This window comes from Hyla sarda, chromosome 1, assembly GCF_029499605.1.
Source record: "Hyla sarda isolate aHylSar1 chromosome 1, aHylSar1.hap1, whole genome shotgun sequence".
In the NCBI taxonomy this organism is placed as follows: domain Eukaryota; kingdom Metazoa; phylum Chordata; class Amphibia; order Anura; family Hylidae; genus Hyla; species Hyla sarda.
In genome coordinates this window covers 256,943,331-256,962,680 of record NC_079189.1, presented here as the reverse complement: position 1 = coordinate 256,962,680, position 19,350 = coordinate 256,943,331, and the positions used below count along the sequence as shown (strand labels likewise).

General features: G+C 50.2%; 17 pseudogenes; all 17 read right to left on the bottom strand.

Annotated features, from left to right (window-relative positions):
• Positions 1-1,988: 1,988 nt before the first annotated feature.
• LOC130326794 (5S ribosomal RNA) lies at positions 1,989-2,108 on the bottom strand (annotated as a pseudogene).
• A 2,253-nt stretch (positions 2,109-4,361) lies between these two features.
• Positions 4,362-4,481, bottom strand: LOC130349363 (5S ribosomal RNA; annotated as a pseudogene).
• Positions 4,482-4,758: 277 nt separating this feature from the next.
• Positions 4,759-4,878, bottom strand: LOC130325204 (5S ribosomal RNA; annotated as a pseudogene).
• An 82-nt stretch (positions 4,879-4,960) lies between these two features.
• Positions 4,961-5,080, bottom strand: LOC130349356 (5S ribosomal RNA; annotated as a pseudogene).
• Positions 5,081-6,972: 1,892 nt separating this feature from the next.
• Positions 6,973-7,092, bottom strand: LOC130352594 (5S ribosomal RNA; annotated as a pseudogene).
• Positions 7,093-8,165: 1,073 nt separating this feature from the next.
• LOC130319382 (5S ribosomal RNA) lies at positions 8,166-8,285 on the bottom strand (annotated as a pseudogene).
• Positions 8,286-11,934: 3,649 nt separating this feature from the next.
• LOC130348015 (5S ribosomal RNA) lies at positions 11,935-12,054 on the bottom strand (annotated as a pseudogene).
• A 1,690-nt stretch (positions 12,055-13,744) lies between these two features.
• On the bottom strand, positions 13,745-13,864 carry LOC130352974 (5S ribosomal RNA; annotated as a pseudogene).
• An 882-nt stretch (positions 13,865-14,746) lies between these two features.
• Positions 14,747-14,866, bottom strand: LOC130352076 (5S ribosomal RNA; annotated as a pseudogene).
• An 82-nt stretch (positions 14,867-14,948) lies between these two features.
• LOC130352812 (5S ribosomal RNA) lies at positions 14,949-15,068 on the bottom strand (annotated as a pseudogene).
• Positions 15,069-15,345: 277 nt separating this feature from the next.
• LOC130325196 (5S ribosomal RNA) lies at positions 15,346-15,465 on the bottom strand (annotated as a pseudogene).
• An 82-nt stretch (positions 15,466-15,547) lies between these two features.
• LOC130352336 (5S ribosomal RNA) lies at positions 15,548-15,667 on the bottom strand (annotated as a pseudogene).
• Positions 15,668-16,147: 480 nt separating this feature from the next.
• On the bottom strand, positions 16,148-16,267 carry LOC130352811 (5S ribosomal RNA; annotated as a pseudogene).
• A 277-nt stretch (positions 16,268-16,544) lies between these two features.
• On the bottom strand, positions 16,545-16,664 carry LOC130325185 (5S ribosomal RNA; annotated as a pseudogene).
• Positions 16,665-16,746: 82 nt separating this feature from the next.
• LOC130352335 (5S ribosomal RNA) lies at positions 16,747-16,866 on the bottom strand (annotated as a pseudogene).
• Positions 16,867-17,957: 1,091 nt separating this feature from the next.
• Positions 17,958-18,077, bottom strand: LOC130349348 (5S ribosomal RNA; annotated as a pseudogene).
• Positions 18,078-18,960: 883 nt separating this feature from the next.
• Positions 18,961-19,080, bottom strand: LOC130349337 (5S ribosomal RNA; annotated as a pseudogene).
• Between the last annotated feature and the right edge of the window lie 270 nt (positions 19,081-19,350).

Here is a 19,350-nt window from a genome sequence, read left to right as displayed (position 1 = left end):
TTCCCAGCCAGTCTCCCATGCCGGTACTTACCGGGCCCTAAGCTGGGTAGCAGTCTGCGACCTGACGAGAGCAGGCGCGTTCAGCTTAGGATGGCCGTTGACAGCTTCTCGCCCTTTATACTGTGCATTTAGGCATCAATAAATCCTTTTCGGAATCGGAACGGAAGGCGGCAACAGAGCAAAATGAGAATGGCAGCCGGGATTCCCAGCCAGTGTCCCATGCCGATACTTACCGGGCCCTAAGATCTGTACCAGTCTGCGATCTGACGAGAGCAGGCGTGTTCAGCTTAGGATGGCCATTGACAGCTTCATGCTTTTTATACTGTGGATTTAAGCATCAATAAATATTTTTTTTAATCGGAGAGGAAGGCGGCAACAGATCAAAATATCAATAGCACCTTGAATTGCCAGCCAGTCTCCCATGCCCGTACTTGCCGGGCAGCAGTCTGCGATCTGACAAGAACAGGCACATTCAGCTTAGGATATCCGTAGACGGCTTCACACCCTGTATACTGTGGATTTAAGCATCAATAAATAATTTTCGGAATCGGAGCAGAAACAGAGCAAAATGTCAACTGCACCCGGGATTCCCAGCCAGTCTCCCATGCTGGTATTTACCAGGCCTGAAGCTGGGTAGCAGTCTGCGATCTGACGAGAACAGGCGCATTCAGCTTAGGATGGCCGTAGACATCTTCACACCCTGTATACTGTGGATTTAAGCATCAATAAATCCTTTTCGGAATCGGAGCGGAAGGCGGCAACAGAACAAAATGTCAACGACACCTGGGATTCCCAGCCAGTCTCCCATGCTGGTACTTACCGGGCCCTAAGCTGGGTAGCAGTCTGCAATCTGACGAAAGCAGGCGCGTTCAGCTTAGGATGGCTGTTGACAGCTTCTCGCCCTTTATACTGTGCATTTAAGCATCAATAAATTCTTTTCGGAATCGGAACGGAAGGCGGCAACAGAGCAAAATGTCAACGGCAGCCGGGATTCCCAGCCAGTGTCCCATGCCGGTACTTACCGGGCCCTAAGATCTGTACCAGTCTGCGATCTGACGAGAGCAGGCGCGTTAAGCTTAGGATGGCCGTCGACAGCTTCACACCTTGTATACTGTGGATTTAAGCATCAATAAATTATTTTCGGAATCGGAGCGGAAGGCAGCAATAGAGCAAAATGTCAACGGCATCGGGGATTCCCAGCCAGTCTCCCATGCCAATACTTACCGGGCCCTAAGCTGGGTAGCAGTCTGCGATCTGACGAGAGCAGGCGCGTTCAGCTTAGGATGGCCATTGACAGCTTCATGCTTTTTATACTGTGCATTTAAGCATCAATAAATCCTTTTCGGAATAGGAACGGAAGGCGGCAACAGAGCAAAATGTCAACTGCACCCGGGATTCCCAGCCAGTCTCCCATGCCGGTACTTACTGGGCCCTAAGCTGCGTAGCAGTCTGCGATCTGACGAGAGCAGCTTAGGATCTCACACGTTCAGCTTAGGATGGCCGTTGACATGTTCACGCCATGTATACTGTGGATTTAAGCATCAGTAAATATTTTTTTTAATCGGAGAGGAAGGCGGCAACAGAGCAAAATGTCAATAGCACCTTGGATTGCCAGCCAGTCTCCCATGCCCGTACTTGCCGGGCAGCAGTCTGCGATCTGACAAGAACAGGCGCATTCAGCTTAGGATAGCCGTAGACGGCTTCACACCCTGTATACTGTGGATTTAAGCATCAATAAATCCTTTTCGGAATCGGAGCAAAATGTCTACAGAGCTACAGAGCAAAATATCAACAACACCTGAGATTCCCAGCCAGTCTCCCATGCTGGTACTTACCGGGCCCTAAGCTGGGTTACAGTCTGCAATCTGACGAGAGCAAGCGCGTTCAGCTTAGGATGGCCGTTGACAGCTTCACGCCCTGTATACTGTGGATTTAAGCATCAATAAATCCTTTTCGGAATCGGAGCGTAAGGCGGCAACAGAGCAAAATGTCAACGACACCTGGGATTCCCAGCCAGTCTCCCATGCTGGTACTTACCGGGCCCTAAGCTGGGTAGCAGTCTGCGATCTGATGAGAGCAGGCGCGTTCAGCTTAGGATGGCCGTTGACAGCTTCACACTTTGTATACTGTGGATTTAAGCATCAATAAATAATTTTCGGAATCGGAGCAGAAACAGAGTAAAATGTCAACTGCACCCGGGATTCCCAGCCAGTCTCCCATGCTGGTACTTACGAGGCCCGAAGCTGGGTAGCAGTCTGCGATCTGACGAGAACAGGCGCATTCAGCTTAGGATGGCCGTTGACAGCTTCACACTTTGTATACTGTGCATTTAAGCATCAATAAATCCTTTTCGGAATCGGAACGGAAGGCGGCAACAGAGCAAAATGTCAACGGCAGCCGGGATTCCCAGCCAGTGTCCCATGCCGGTACTTACCGGGCCCTAAGATCTGTACCAGTCTGCGATCTGACGAGAGCAGGCGCGTTAAGCTTAGGATGGCCGTCGACAGCTTCACACCTTGTATACTGTGGATTTAAGCATCAATAAATTCTTTTCGGAATCGGAGCGGAAGGCAGCAATAGAGCAAAATGTCAACCGGGATTCCCTGCCAGTCTCCCATGCCAGTACTTACCGAGTCCTAAGCTGGGTAGCAGACTGCGATCTGACAAGAGCAGGCGCGTTCAGCTTAGGATGGCCGTTGACATCTTCACGCCTTGTATACTGTGGATTTAAGCATCAATAAATATTTTTTTTAATCGGAGAGGAAGGCGGCAACAGATCAAAATGTGAAGAGCACCTTGGATTGCCAGCCAGTCTCCCATGCCCGTACTTGCCGGGCAGCAGTCTGCGATCTGACAAGAACAGGCGCATTCAGCTTAGGATAGCCGTAGACGGCTTCACACCCTGTATATTGTGGATTTAAGCATCAATAAATCCTTTTCGGAATCGGAGCAAAATGTCTACAGAGCTACAGAGCAAAATGTCAACAACACCTGAGATTACCAGCCAGTCTCCCATGCTGGTACTTACCGGGCCCTAAGCTGGGTAGCAGTCTGCGATCTGACGAGAGCAGGCGCGTTCAGCTTAGGATGGCCGTTGACATCTTCACGCCTTGTATATTGTGAATTTAAGCATCAATAAATATTTTTATTAATCGGAGAGGAAGGCGGCAACAGAGCAAAATGTCAATGGCACCTTGGATTGCCAGCCAGTCTCCCATGCCGGTAACTGCCAGGCAGTAGTCTGCGATCTGAGGAGAGCAGGCACGTTCAGGCTTAGGATGGCCGTTGACAGCTTCACACCCTGTGTATTGTGGATTTAAGCATCAATAAATCCTTTTCGGAATCGGAACGGAAGGCGGCAACAGAGCAAAATGTCAACGGCAGCCGGGATTCCCAGCCAGTGTCCCATGCCGGTACTTACCGGGCCCTAAGATCTGTACCAGTGTGCGATCTGACGAGAGCAGGCGCGTTAAGCTTAGGATGGCCGTCGACAGCTTCACACCTTGTATACTGTGGATTTAAGCATCAATAAATTATTTTCGGAATCGGAGCGGAAGGCAGCAATAGAGCAAAATGTCAACAGCAACCAGGATTCCCAGCCAGTCTCCCATGCCAGTACTTACCGGGCCCTAAGCTAGGTAGCAGTCTGCGATCTGACGAAAGCAGGCGCGATCAGCTTAGGAAGGCCATTGACAGCTTCATGATTTTTATACTGTGCATTTAAGCATCAATACATCCTTTTCGGAATCGGAACGGAAGACGGCAACAGAGCAAAATGTCAACTGCACCCGGGATTCCCAGCCAGTCTCCCATGCCGGTACTTACTGGGCCCTAAGCTGGGTAGCAGTCTGCGATCTGACGAGAGCAGGCGCGTTCAGCCTAGGATGGCCATTGACAGCTTCATGCTTTTTATACTGTGCATTTAAGCATCAATAAATCCTTTTCGGAATCGGAACGGAAGGCGGCAACAGAGCATAATGTCAACTGCACCCGGGATTCCCAGCCAGTCTCCCATGCCGGTACTTACTGGGCCCTAAGCTGGGTAGCAGTCTGCGATCTGACGAGAGCAGGCGGGTTCAGCTTAGGATGGCTGTTGACATCTTCAAGCCTTGTATATTGTGAATTTAAGCATCAATAAATATTTTTATTAATCGGAGAGGAAGGCGGCAACAGAGCAAAATGTCAATGGCACCTTGAATTGCCAGCCAGTCTCCCATGCCGGGCAGTAGTCTGCGGTCTGAGGAGAGCAGGCACGTTCAGGCTTAGGATGGCCGTTGACAGCTTCACACCCTGTATACTGTGCATTTAAGCATCAATAAATCCTTTTCAGAATCGGAACGGAAGGCGGCAACAGATTAAAATGTCAACTGCACCCGGGATTCCCAGCCAGTCTCCCATGCTGGTACTTACCAGGCCCTAAGCTGGGTAGCAGTCTGCGATCTGACGAGAGCAGGCGCGTTCAGCTTAGGATGGCCGTTGACAGCTTCACACTTTGTATACTGTGGATTTAAGCATCAATAAATAATTTTCGGAATCGGAGCAGAAACAGAGCAAAATGGCAACTGCACCCGGGATTCCCAGCCAGTCTCCCATGCTGGTACTTACCAGGCCCGACGCTGGGTAGCAGTCTGCGATCTGACGAGAACAGGCGCATTCAGCTTAGGATGGCCATAGACATCTTCACACCCTGTATACTGTGGATTTAAGCATCAATAAATCCTTTTCGGAATCGGAGCGTAAGGTGGCAACAGAGCAAAATGTCAACGACACCTGGGATTCCCAGCCAGTCTCCCATGCTGGTACTTACCAGGCCCTAAGCTGGGTATCAGTCTGCGATCTGACGAGAGCAGGCGCGTTCAGCTTAGGATGGCCGTTGACAGCTTCACCCCCTTTATATTGTGGATTTAAGCATCAATAAATAATTTTCCGAATCGAAGCGGAAGGCGGCAACAGATTAAAATGTCAACTGCACCCGGGATTCCCAGCCAGTCTCCCATGCTGGTACTTACCAGGCCCTAAGCTGGGTAGCAGTCTGCGATCTGACGAGAGCAGGCGCGTTCAGCTTAGGATGGCCGTTGACAGCTTCTTGAATTTTATATTGTGCATTTAAGCATCAATATATCCTTTTCGGAATCGGAACGGAAGGCGGCAACAGAGCAAAATGTCAACTGCACCTGGGATTCCCAGCCAGTCTCCCATGCTGGTACTTACCGGGCCCTAAGCTGGGCAGCAGTCTGCGATCTGACGAGAGCAGGCGCGTTCAGCGTAGGATGGCCGTTGACAGCTTCTCGCCCTTTCTACTGTGCATTTAGGCATCAATAAATTCTTTTTGGAATCGGAACGGAACGGAAGGCGGCAACAGAGCAAAATGTCAACGGCAGCCGGGATTCCCAGCCAGTGTCCCATGCCGGTACTTACCGGGCCCTAAGATCTGTACCAGTCTGCGATCTGACGAGAGCAGGCGCGTTGAGCTTAGGATGGCCGTCGACAGCTTCACACCTTGTATACTGTGGATTTAAGCATCAATAAATATTTTTTTTAATCGGAGAGTAAGGCGGCAACAGATCAAAATGTCAATAGCACCTTGGATTGCCAGCCAGTCTCCCATGCCCGTACTTGCCGGGCAGCAGTCTGCGATCTAACAAGAACAGGCGCATTCAGCGTAGGATAGCCGTAGACGGCTTCACACCCTGTATATTGTGGATTTAAGCATCAATAAATCCTTTTTGGATTCGGAGCAAAATGTCTACAGAGCTACAGAGCAAAATGTCAACAACACCTGAGATTCCCAGCCAGTCTCCCATGCTGGTACTTACCAGGCCCTAAGCTGGGTAGCAGTCTGCGATCTGACGAGAGCAGGCGCGTTCAGCTTAGGATGGCCATTAACAGCTTCATGCCCTTTATACTGTGCATTTAAGCATCAATAAATCCTTTTCCGAATCGGAGCGGAAGGCGGCAACAGATTAAAATGTATACTGCACCCGGGATTCCCAGCCAGTCTCCCATGCTGGTACTTACCAGGCCCTAAGCTGGGTAACAGTCTGCGATCTGACGAGAGCAGGCGAGTTCAGCTTAGGATGGCCGTTGACAGCTTCACACTTTGTATACTGTGCATTTAAGCATCAATAAATCCTTTTCGGAATCGGAACGGAAGGCGGCAACAGAGCAAAATGTCAGCGGCAGCCGGGATTCCCAGCCAGTGTCCCATGCCGGTACTTACCGGGCCCTAAGATCTGTACCAGTCTGCGATCTGACGAGAGCAGGCGCGTTAAGTTTAGGATGGCCGTCGACAGCTTCACAGCTTGTATACTGTGGATTTAAGCATCAATAAATTCTTTACGGAATCGGAGCGGAAGGCGGCAACAGATTAAAATGTCAACTGTACCCAGGATTCCCAGCCAGTCTCCCATGCTGGTACTTACCAGGCCCTAAGCTGGGTAGCAGTCTGCGATCTGACGAGAGCAGGTGCGTTCAGCTTAGGATGGCCGTTGACAGCTTCACACTTTGTATACTGTGGATTTAAGCATCAATAAATAATTTTCGGAATCGGAGCAGAAACAGAGCAAAATGTCAACTGCACCCGGGATTCCCAGCCAGTCTCCCATGCTGGTACTTATCAGGCCCGAAGCAGGGTAGCAGTCTGCGATCTGACGAGAACAGGCACATTCAGCTTAGGATGGCCGTAGACAACTTCACACCCTGTATACTGTGGATTTAAGCATCAATAAATCCTTTTCGGAATCGGAGCGTAAGGCGGCAACAGAGCAAAATGTCAATGACACCTGGGATTCCCAGCCAGTCTCCCATGCTGGTACTTACCGGGCCCTAAGCTGGGTATCAGTCTGCGATCTGACGAGAGCAGGCGCGTTCAGCTTAGGATGGCGGTTGACAGCTTCTCGCCCTTTATACTGTGCATTTAAGCATCAATAAATCCTTTTCCGAATCGGAGCGTAAGGCGGCAACAGATTAAAATGTCAACTGCACCCGGGATTCCCAGCCAGTCTCCCATGCTGGTACTTACCGGGCCCTAAGCTGGGTAGCAGTCTGCGATCTGACGAGAGCAGGCGCGTTCAGCTTAGGATGGCCGTTGACAGCTTCACGCCTTGTATATTGTGGATTTAAGCATCAATAAATATTTTTATTAATCGGAGAGGAAGGCGGCAACAGAGCAAAATGTCAAAGGCACCTTGGATTGCCAGCCAATTTCCCTTGCCGGTAACTGCTGGGCAGCAGTCTGCGATCTGAGGAGAGCAGGCACGTTCAGGCTTAGAATGGCCGTTGACAGCTTCACACCCTGTATATTGTGGATTTAAGCATCAATAAATCCTTTTCCGAATCGGAACGGAAGGCGGCAACAGAGCAAAATGTCAACGGCAGCCGGGATTCCCAGCCAGTGTCCCATGCCGGTACTTACCGGGCCCTAAGATCTGTACCAGTCTGCGATCTGACGAGAGCAGGCACGTTAAGCTTAGGATGGCCGTCGACAGCTTCACACCTTGTATACTGTGGATTTAAGCATCAATAAATTCTTTTCGGAATCGGAGCAAGGCAGCAATAGAGCTAAATGTCAACCGGGATTACCAGCCAGTCTCCCATGCCAGTACTTACCGGGCCCTAAGCTGGGTAGCAGTCTGCGATCTGACGAGAGCAGGCGCGTTCAGCTTAGGATGGCCATTGACAGCTTCATGCTTTTTATACTGTGCATTTAAGCATCAATAAATCCTTTTCGGAATCGGAGCGGAAGGCGACAACAGAGCAAAATGTCAACTGCACTCGGGATTCCCAGCCAGTCTCCCATGCCGGTACTTACCGGGCCCTAAGCTGGGTAGCAGTCTGCGACCTGACGAGGGCAGGCGCGTTCAGCTTAGGATGGCCGTTGACAGCTTCTTGCCCTTTATACTGTGCATTTAGGCATCAATAAATCCTTTTCGGAATCGGAACGGAAGGCGGCAACAGAGCAAAATGTCAATGGCAGCCGGGATTCCCAGCCAGTGTCCCATGCCGGTACTTACCGGGCCCTAAGATCTGTACCAGTCTGCGATCTAACGAGAGCAGGCGCGTTAAGCTTAGGATGGCCGTCGACAGCTTCACACCTTGTATACTGTGGATTTAAGCATCAATAAATTATTTTCTGAATCGGAGCGGAAGGCAGCAATAGAGCAAAATGTCAACGGCACCCGGGATTCCCAGCCAGTCTCCCATGCCAGTACTTACCGGGCCCTAAGCTGGGTAGCAGTCTGCGATCTGACGAGAGCAGGCGCGTTCAGCTTAGGATGGCCGTTGACATCTTCACGCCTTGTATACTGTTTATTTAAGCATCAATAAAAAAAATTTTTAATCGGAGAGGAAGGGGGCAACAGATCAAAATGTTAATAGCACCTTGGATTGCCAGCCAGTCTCCCATGCCCGTACTTGCCGGGCAGCAGTCTGCGATCTGACAAGAACAGGCGCATTCAGCTTAGGATGGCCATTGACAGCTTCGTTATTATTATACTGTGCATTTAAGCATCAATAAATCCTTTTCGGAATCGGAGCGTAAGGCGGCAACAGAGCAAAATGTCAACGACACCTGGGATTCCCAGCCAGTCCCCCATGCTGGTACTTATCGGGCCCTAAGCTGGGTAGCAGTCTGCGATCTGACGAGAGCAGGCACGTTCAGTTTAGGATGGCCGTTGACAGCTTTTCGCCCTTTATACTGTGCATTTAAGCATCAATAAATCCTTTTCGGAATCGGAAAAGGAAGGCGGCAACAGAGCAAAATGTCAACGGCAGCCAGGATTCCCAGCCAGTGTCCCATGCCGGTACTTACCGGGCCCTAAGATCTGTACCAGTCTGCGATCTGACAAGAGCAGGCGCGTTAAGCTTAGGATGGCCGTCGACAGCTTCACACCTTGTATACTGTGGATTTAAGCATCAATAAATTCTTTTCGGAATCGGAGCGGAAGGCAGCAATAGAGCAAAATGTCAACGGCACACGGGATTCCCAGCCAGTCTCCCATGCCAGTACTTACCGGGCCCTAAGCTGGGTAGCAGTCTGCGATCTGACAAGAGCAGACGCGTTCAGCTTAGGACGGCCATTGACAGCTTCATGCTTTTTATACTGTGCATTTAAGCATCAATAAATCCTTTTCGGAATCGGAGAGGAAGGCGGCAACAGAGCAAAATGTTAATAGCACCTTGGATTGCCAGCCAGTCTCCCATGCCCGTACTTGCCGGGCAGCAGTCTGCGATCTGACAAGAACAGGCACATTCAGCTTAGGATAGCCGTAGACGGCTTCACACCCTGTATACTGTGGATTTAAGCATCAATAAATCCTTTTCGGAATCGGAGCGGAAGGCGGCTACAGAGCAAAATGTCAACAACACCTGGGATTCCCAGCCAGTCTCCCATGCTGGGACTTACCGGGCCCTAAGCTGGGTAGCAGTCTGCGATCTGACGAGAGCAGGCGCGTTCAGCTTAGGATGGCCGACGACAGCTTCACACCTTGTATACTGTGGATTTAAGCATCAATAAATTCTTTTCGGAATCGGAGCGGAAGGCAGCAATAGAGCAAAATGGCAATGGCAACCGGGATTCCCAGCCAGTCTCCCATGCCAGTACTTACCGGGCCCTAAGCTGGGTAGCAGTCTGCGATCTGACGAGAGCAGGCGCGTTTAGCTTAGGATGGCCATTGACAGCTTGTTGCTTTTTATACTGTGCATTTAAGCATCAATAAATCCTTTTCGGAATCGGAACGGAAGGCGGCAACAGAGCAAAATGTCAACTGCACCCGGGATTCCCAGCCAGTCTCCCATGATGGTACTTAATGGGCCCTAAGCTGGGTAGCAGTCTGCGATCTGACGAGAGCAGACGTGTTCAACTTAGGATGGCCGTTGACATCTTCACGCCTTGTATATTGTGGATTTAAGCATCAATAAATATTTTTATTAATCGGAGAGGAAGGCGGCAACAGAGCAAAATGTCAATGGCACCTTGGATTGCCAGCCAGTCTCCCATGCAACTGCCGGGCAGCAGTCTGCGATCTGAGGAGAGCAGGCACGTTCAGGCTTAGGATGGCCGTTGACAGCTTCACACCCTGTATATTGTGGATTTAAGCATCAATAAATCATTTTCCGAATCGGAGCGGAAGGCGGCAACAGATTAAAATGTCAACTGCAACTGGGATTCCCAGCCAGTCTCCCATGCTGGTACTTACCAGGCCCTAAGCTGGGTAGCAGTCTGCGATCTAACAAGAGCAGGCGCGCTCAGCTTAGGATGGCCGTTGACAGCTTCACACTTTGTATACTGTGGATTTAAGCATCAATAAAAAAAATTCGGAATCGGAGCAAAATGTCAACTGCACCCAGGATTCCCAGTCAGTCTCCCATGCTGGTACTTACCAGGCACGAAGCTGGGTAGCAGTCTGCGATCTGACGAGAACAGGCGCATTCAGCTTAGGATGGCCGTAGACATCTTCACAACCTGTACACTGTGGATTTAAGCATCAATAAATCCTTTTCGGAATCGGAGCAAAATCTCTACAGAGCTACAGAGCAAAATGTCAACAACACCTGAGATTCCCAGCCAGTCTCCCATGCTGGTACTTACCGGGCCCTAAGCAGGGTAGCAGTCTGCGATCTGACGAGAGCAGGCGCGTTCAGCTTAGGATGGCGGTTGACAGCTTCACACTTTGTATACTGTGCATTTAAGCATCAATAAATCCTTTTCGGAATTGGAACGGAAGGCGGCAACAGAGCAAAATGTCAACGGCAGCCGGGATTCCCAGCCAGTGTCCCATGCCGGTACTTACCGGGCCCTAAGATCTGTACCAGTCTGCGATCTGACGAGAGCAGGCGTGTTCAGCTTAGGATGGCCATTGACAGCTTCATGCTTTTTATACTGTGGATTTAAGCATCAATAAATATTTTTTTTAATCGGAGAGGAAGGCGGCAACAGATCAAAATATCAATAGCACCTTGGATTGCCAGCCAGTCTCCCATGCCCGTACTTGCCGGGCAGCAGTCTGCGATCTGACAAGAACAGGCACATTCAGCTTAGGATATCCGTAGACGGCTTCACACCCTGTATACTGTGGATTTAAGCATCAATAAATCCTTTTCGGAATCGAAGCGGAAGGCGGCTACAGAGCAAAATGTCAACAACACCTGGGATTCCCAGCCAGTCTCCCATGCTGGTACTTACCGGGCCCTAAGCTGGGTAGCAGTCTGTGATCTGACAAGAGCAGGTGCGTTCAGCTTAGGATGGCCGTTGACAGCTTCACACTTTGTATACTGTGGATTTAAGCATCAATAAATAATTTTCGGAATCGGAGCAGAAACAGAGCAAAATGTCAACTGCACCCGGGATTCCCAGCCAGTCTCCCATGCTGGTACTTACCAGGCCCGAAGCTGGGTAGCAGTCTGCGATCTGACGAGAACAGGCGCATTCAGCTTAGGATGGCCGTAGACATCTTCACACCCTGTATACTGTGGATTTAAGCATCAATAAATCCTTTTCGGAATCGGAGCGGAAGGCGGCAACAGAACAAAATGTCAACGACACCTGGGATTCCCAGCCAGTCTCCCATGCTGGTACTTACCGGGCCCTAAGCTGGGTAGCAGTCTGCAATCTGACGAGAGCAGGCGCGTTCAGCTTAGGATGGCGGTTGACAGCTTCTCGCCCTTTATACTGTGCATTTAAGCATCAATAAATTCTTTTCGGAATCGGAACGGAAGGCGGCAACAGAGCAAAATGTCAACGGCAGCCGGGATTCCCAGCCAGTGTCCCATGCCGGTACTTACCGGGCCCTAAGATCTGTACCAGTCTGCGATCTGACGAGAGCAGGCGCGTTAAGCTTAGGATGGCCGTCGACAGCTTCACACCTTGTATACTGTGGATTTAAGCATCAATAAATTATTTTCGGAATCGGAGCGGAAGGCAGCAATAGAGCAAAATGTCAACGGCACCCGGGATTCCCAGCCAGTCTCCCATGCCAATACTTACCGGGCCCTAAGCTGGGTAGCAGTCTGCGATCTGACGAGAGCAGGCGCATTCAGCTTAGGATGGCCATTGACAGCTTCATGCTTTTTATACTGTGCATTTAAGCATCAATAAATCCTTTTCGGAATAGGAACGGAAGGCGGCAACAGAGCAAAATGTCAACTGCACCTGGGATTCCCAGCCAGTCTCCCATGCCGGTACTTACTGGGCCCTAAGCTGCGTAGCAGTCTGCGATCTGACGAGAGCAGCTTAGGATCTCACACGTTCAGCTTAGGATGGCCGTTGACATGTTCACGCCATGTATACTGTGGATTTAAGCATCAGTAAATATTTTTTTTAATCGGAGAGGAAGGCGGCAACAGAGCAAAATGTCAATAGCACCTTGGATTGCCAGCCAGTCTCCCATGCCCGTACTTGCCGGGCAGTAGTCTGCGATCTGACAAGAACAGGCGCATTCAGCTTAGGATAGCCGTAGACGGCTTCACACCCTGTATACTGTGGATTTAAGCATCAATAAATCCTTTTCGGAATCGGAGCAAAATGTCTACAGAGCTACAGAGCAAAATGTCAACAACACCTGAGATTCCCAGCCAGTCTCCCATGCTGGTACTTACCGGGCCCTAAGCTGGGTTACAGTCTGCAATCTGACGAGAGCAGGCGTGTTCAGCTTAGGATGGCCGTTGACAGCTTCACGCCCTATATACTGTGGATTTAAGCATCAATAAATCCTTTTCGGAATCGGAGCGTAAGGCGGCAACAGAGCAAAATGTCAACGACACCTGGGATTCCCAGCCAGTCTCCCATGCTGGTACTTACCGGGCCCTAAGCTTATTAGCAGTCTGCGATATGATGAGAGCAGGCGCGTTCAGCTTAGGATGGCCATTGACAGCTTCACACTTTGTATACTGTGGATTTAAGCATCAATAAATAATTTTCGGAATCGGAGCAGAAACAGAGTAAAATGTCAACTGCACCCGGGATTCCCAGCCAGTCTCCCATGCTGGTACTTACGAGGCCCGAAGCTGGGTAGCAGTCTGCGATCTGACGAGAACAGGCGCATTCAGCTTAGGATGGCCGTTTACAGCTTCACACTTTGTATACTGTGCATTTAAGCATCAATAAATCCTTTTTGGAATCAGAACGGAAGGCGGCAACAGAGCAAAATGTCAACGGCAGCCGGGATTCCCAGCCAGTGTCCCATGCCGGTACTTACCGGGCCCTAAGATCTGTACCAGTCTGCGATCTGACGAGAGCAGGCGCGTTAAGCTTAGGATGGCCGTCGACAGCTTCACACCTTGTATACTGTGGATTTAAGCATCAATAAATTCTTTTCGGAATCGGAGCGGAAGGCAGCAATAGAGCAAAATGTCAACGGCAACCGGGATTCCCAGCCAGTCTCCCATGCCAGTACTTACCGGGTCCTAAGCTGGGTAGCAGACTGCGATCTGACAAGAGCAGGCGCGTTCAGCTTAGGATGGCCGTTGACATCTTCACGCCTTGTATACTGTGGATTTAAGCATCAATAAATATTTTTTTTAATCGGAGAGGAAGGCGGCAACAGATCAAAATGTCAATAGCACCTTGGATTGCCAGCCAGTCTCCCATGCCCGTACTTGCCGGGCAGCAGTCTGCGATCTGACAAGAACAGGCGCATTCAGCTTAGGATAGCCGTAGACGGCTTCACACCCTGTATATTGTGGATTTAAGCATCAATAAATCCTTTTCGGAATCGGAGCAAAATGTCTACAGAGCTACAGAGCAAAATGTCAACAACACCTGAGATTCCCAGCCAGTCTCCCATGCTGGTACTTACCGGGCCCTAAGCTGGATAGCAGTCTGCGATCTGACGAGAGCAGGCGCGTTCAGCTTAGGATGGCCGTTAACAGCTTCATGCCCTTTATACTGTGCATTTAAGCATCAATAAATCCTTTTCGGAATCGGAACGGAAGGCGGCAACAGAGCAAAATGTCAACGGCAGCCGGGATTCCCAGCCAGTGTCCCATGCCGGTACTTACCGGGCCCTAAGATCTGTACCAGTCTGCGATCTGACGAGAGCAGGCGCGTTAAGCTTAGGATGGCCGTCGACAGCTTCACACCTTGTATACTGTGGATTTAAGCATCAATAAATTATTTTCGGAATCGAGCGGAAGGCAGCAATAGAGCAAAATGCCAACGGCAACCGGGATTCCCAGCCAGTCTCCCATGCCAGTACTTACCGGGCCCTAACTGGGTAGCAGTTTGCGATCTGACGAGAGCAGGCGCGCTCAGCTTAGGATGGCCATTGACAGCTTCATGCTTTTTATACTGTGCATTTAAGCATCAATAAATCCTTTTCGGAATCGGAACAGAAGGCGGCAACAGAGCAAAATGTCAACTGCACCCGGGATTCCCAGCCAGTCTCCAATACCGGTACTTACTGGGCCCTAAGCTGCGTAGCAGTCTGCGGTCTGACGAGAGCAGGCGCGTTCAGCTTAGGATGGCCGTTGACATCTTCACGCCCTGTATACTGTGGATTTAAGCATCAATAAATATTTTTTTTAATCGGAGAGGAAGGCGGCAACAGAGCAAAATGTCAATAGCACCTTGGATTGCCAGCCAGTCTCCCATGCCCGTACTTGCCGGGCAGCAGTCTGCGATCTGACAAGAACAGGCACATTCAGCTTAGGATAGCCGTAGACGGCTTCACACCCTGTATACTGTGGATTTAAGCATCAATAAATCCTTTTCGGAATCGGAGCAAAATGTCTACAGAGCTACAGAGCAAAATGTCAACAACACCTGAGATTCCCATCCAGTCTCCCATGCTGGTACTCACCGGGCCCTAAGCTGGTTAGCAGTCTGCGATCTGACGAGAGCAGGCGCGTTCAGCTTAGGATGGCCGTTGACAGCTTCACGCCCTTCATACTGTGCATTTAAGCATCAATAAATCCTTTTCCGAATCGGAGCGGAAGGCGGCAACAGATTAAAATGTCAACTGCACCTGGGATTCCCAGCCAGTCTCCCAGGCTGGTACTTACCAGGCCCTAAGCTGGGTAGCAGTCTGCGATCTGACGAGAGCAGGCGCGTTCAGCTTAGGATGGCCGTTGACAGCTTCACACTTTGTATACTGTGGATTTAAGCATCAATAAATAATTTTCGGAATCGGAGCAGAAACAGAGCAAAATGGCAACTGCACCCGGGATTCCCAGCCAGTCTCCCATGCTGGTACTTACCAGGCCCGACGCTGGGTAGCAGTCTGCGATCTGACGAGAACAGGCGCATTCAGCTTAGGATGGCCATAGACATCTTCACACCCTGTATACTGTGGATTTAAGCATCAATAAATCCTTTTCGGAATCGGAGCGTAAGGTGGCAACAGAGCAAAATGTCAACGACACCTGGGATTCCCAGCCAGTCTCCCATGCTGGTACTTACCAGGCCCTAAGCTGGGTATCAGTCTGCGATCTGACGAGAGCAGGCGCGTTCAGCTTAGGATGGCCGTTGACAGCTTCACCCCCTTTATATTGTGGATTTAAGCATCAATAAATAATTTTCCGAATCGAAGCGGAAGGCGGCAACAGATTAAAATGTCAACTGCACCCGGGATTCCCAGCCAGTCTCCCATGCTGGTACTTTCCAGGCCCTAAGCTGGGTAGCAGTCTGCGATCTGACGAGAGCAGGCGCGTTCAGCTTAGGATGGCCGTTGACATCTTCACGCCCTGTATACTGTGGATTTAAGCATCAATAAATATTTTTTTTAATCGGAGAGGAAGGCGGCAACAGAGCAAAATGTCAATAGCACCTTGGATTGCCAGCCAGTCTCCCATGCCCGTACTTGCCGGGCAGCAGTCTGCGATCTGACAAGAACAGGCACATTCAGCTTAGGATAGCCGTAGACGGCTTCACACCCTGTATACTGTGGATTTAAGCATCAATAAATCCTTTTCGGAATCGGAGCAAAATGTCTACAGAGCTACAGAGCAAAATGTCAACAACACCTGAGATTCCCATCCAGTCTCCCATGCTGGTACTCACCGGGCCCTAAGCTGGGTAGCAGTCTGCGATCTGACGAGAGCAGGCGCGTTCAGCTTAGGATGGCCGTTGACAGCTTCACGCCCTTCATACTGTGCATTTAAGCATCAATAAATCCTTTTCCGAATCGGAGCGGAAGGCGGCAACAGATTAAAATGTCAACTGCACCTGGGATTCCCAGCCAGTCTCCCAGGCTGGTACTTACCAGGCCCTAAGCTGGGTAGCAGTCTGCGATCTGACGAGAGCAGGCGCGTTCAGCTTAGGATGGCCGTTGACAGCTTCACACTTTGTATACTGTGGATTTAAGCATCAATAAATAATTTTCGGAATCGGAGCAGAAACAGAGCAAAATGGCAACTGCACCCGGGATTCCCAGCCAGTCTCCCATGCTGGTACTTACCAGGCCCGACGCTGGGTAGCAGTCTGCGATCTGACGAGAACAGGCGCATTCAGCTTAGGATGGCCATAGACATCTTCACACCCTGTATACTGTGGATTTAAGCATCAATAAATCCTTTTCGGAATCGGAGCGTAAGGTGGCAACAGAGCAAAATGTCAACGACACCTGGGATTCCCAGCCAGTCTCCCATGCTGGTACTTACCAGGCCCTAAGCTGGGTATCAGTCTGCGATCTGACGAGAGCAGGCGCGTTCAGCTTAGGATGGCCGTTGACAGCTTCACCCCCTTTATATTGTGGATTTAAGCATCAATAAATAATTTTCCGAATCGAAGCGGAAGGCGGCAACAGATTAAAATGTCAACTGCACCCGGGATTCCCAGCCAGTCTCCCATGCTGGTACTTTCCAGGCCCTAAGCTGGGTAGCAGTCTGCGATCTGACGAGAGCAGGCGCGTTCAGCTTAGGATGGCCGTTGACAGCTTCTTGATTTTTATATTGTGCATTTAAGCATCAATATATCCTTTTCGGAATCGGAACGGAAGGCGGCAACAGAGCAAAATGTCAACTGCACCTGGGATTCCCAGCCAGTCTCCCATGCTGGTACTTACTGGGCCCTAAGCTGGGTAGCAGTCTGCGATCTGACGAGAGCAGGCGCGTTCAGCTTAGGATGGCCGTTGACAGCTTCTCGCCCTTTATACTGTGCATTTAGGCATCAATAAATCCTTTTCGGAATCGGAACGGAACGGAAGGCGGCAACAGAGCAAAATGTCAACGGCAGCCGGGATTCCCAGCCAGTGTCCCATGCCGGTACTTACCGGGCCCTAAGATCTGTACCAGTCTGCGATCTGACGAGAGCAGGCGCGTTGAGCTTAGGATGGCCGTCGACAGCTTCACACCTTGTATACTGTGGATTTAAGCATCAATAAATTCTTTTCGGAATCGGAGCGGAAGGCAGCAATAGAGCAAAATGTCAACTGCACCCGGGATTCCCAGCCAGTCTCCCATGCCAGTACTTACCGGGCCCTAAGCTGGGAAGCAGTCTGCAATCTGACAAGAGCAGGCGCGTTCAGCTTAGGATGGCCGTCGACAGCTTCACACCTTGTATACTGTGGATTTAAGCATCAATAAATATTTTTTTTAATCGGAGAGTAAGGCGGCAACAGATCAAAATGTCAATAGCACCTTGGATTGCCAGCCAGTCTCCCATGCCCGTACTTGCCGGGCAGCAGTCTGCGATCTGACAAGAACAGGTGCATTCAGCTTAGGATAGCCGTAGACGGCTTCACACCCTGTATATTGTGGATTTAAGCATCAATAAATCCTTTTTGGATTCGGAGCAAAATGTCTACAGAGCTACAGAGCAAAATGTCAACAACACCTGAGATTCCCAGCCAGTCTCCCATGCTGGTACTTACCGGGCCCTAAGCTGGGTAGCAGTCTGCGATCTGACGAGAGCAGGCGCGTTCAGCTTAGGATGGCCATTAACAGCTTCATGCCCTTTATACTGTGCATTTAAGCATCAATAAATCCTTTTCCGAATCGGAGCGGAAGGCGGCAACAGATTAAAATGTCAACTGCACCCGGGATTCCCAGCCAGTCTCCCATGCTGGTACTTACCAGGCCCTAAGCTGGGTAGCAGTCTGCGATCTGACGAGAGCAGGCGCGTTCAGCTTAGGATGGCCGTTGACAGCTTCACACTTTGTATACTGTGCATTTAAGCATCAATAAATCCTTTTCGGAATCGGAACGGAAGGCTGCAACAGAGCAAAATGTCAGCGGCAGCCGTGATTCCCAGCCAGTGTCCCATGCCGGTACTTACCGGGCCCTAAGATCTGTACCAGTCTGCGATCTAACGAGAGCAGGCGCGTTAAGTTTAGGATGGCTGTCGACAGCTTCACACCTTGTATACTGTGGATTTAAGCATGAATAAATTCTTTTCGGAATCGGAGCGGAAGGCGGCAACAGATTAAAATGTCAACTGCACCCGGGATTCCCAGCCAGTCTCCCATGCTGGTACTTACCAGGCCCTAAGCTGGGTAGCAGTCTGCAATCTGACGAGAGCAGGTGCGTTCAGCTTAGGATGGCCGTTGACAGCTTCACCCTTTGTATACTGTGGATTTAAGCATCAATAAATAATTTTCGGAATCGGAGCAGAAACAGAGCAAAATGTCAACTGCACCCGGGATTCCCAGCCAGTCTCCCATGCTGGTACTTATCAGGCCCGAAGCAGTGTAGCAGTCTGCGATCTGACGAGAACAGGCACATTCAGCTTAGGATGGCCGTAGACAACTTCACACCCTGTATACTGTGGATTTAAGCATCAATAAATCCTTTTCGGAATCGGAGCGTAAGGCGGCAACAGAGCAAAATGTCAACGACACCTGGGATTCCCAGCCAGTCTCCCATGCTGGTACTTACCGGGCCCTAAGCTGGATAGCAGTCTGCGATCTGACGAGAGCAGGCGCGTTCAGCTTAGGATGGCGGTTGACAGCTTCTCGCCCTTTATACTGTGCATTTAAGCATCAATAAATCCTTTTCCGAATCGGAGCGTAAGGCGGCAACAGATTAAAATGTCAACTGCACCCGGGATTCCCAGCCAGTCTCCCATGCTGGTACTTACCAGGCCCTAAGCTGGGTAGCAGTCTGCGATCTGACGAGAGCAGGCGCGTTCAGCTTAGGATGGCCGTTGACAGCTTCACGCCTTGTATATTGTGGATTTAAGCATCAATAAATATTTTTATTAATCGGAGAGGAATGCGGCAACAGAGCAAAATGTCAATGGCACCTTGGATTGCCAGCCAATCTCCCTTGCCGGTAACTGCTGGGCAGCAGTCTGCGATCTGAGGAGAGCAGGCATGTTCAGGCTTAGGATGGCCGTTGACAGCTTCACACCCTGTATATTGTGGATTTAAGCATCAATAAATCCTTTTCCGAATCGGAACGGAAGGCGGCAACAGAGCA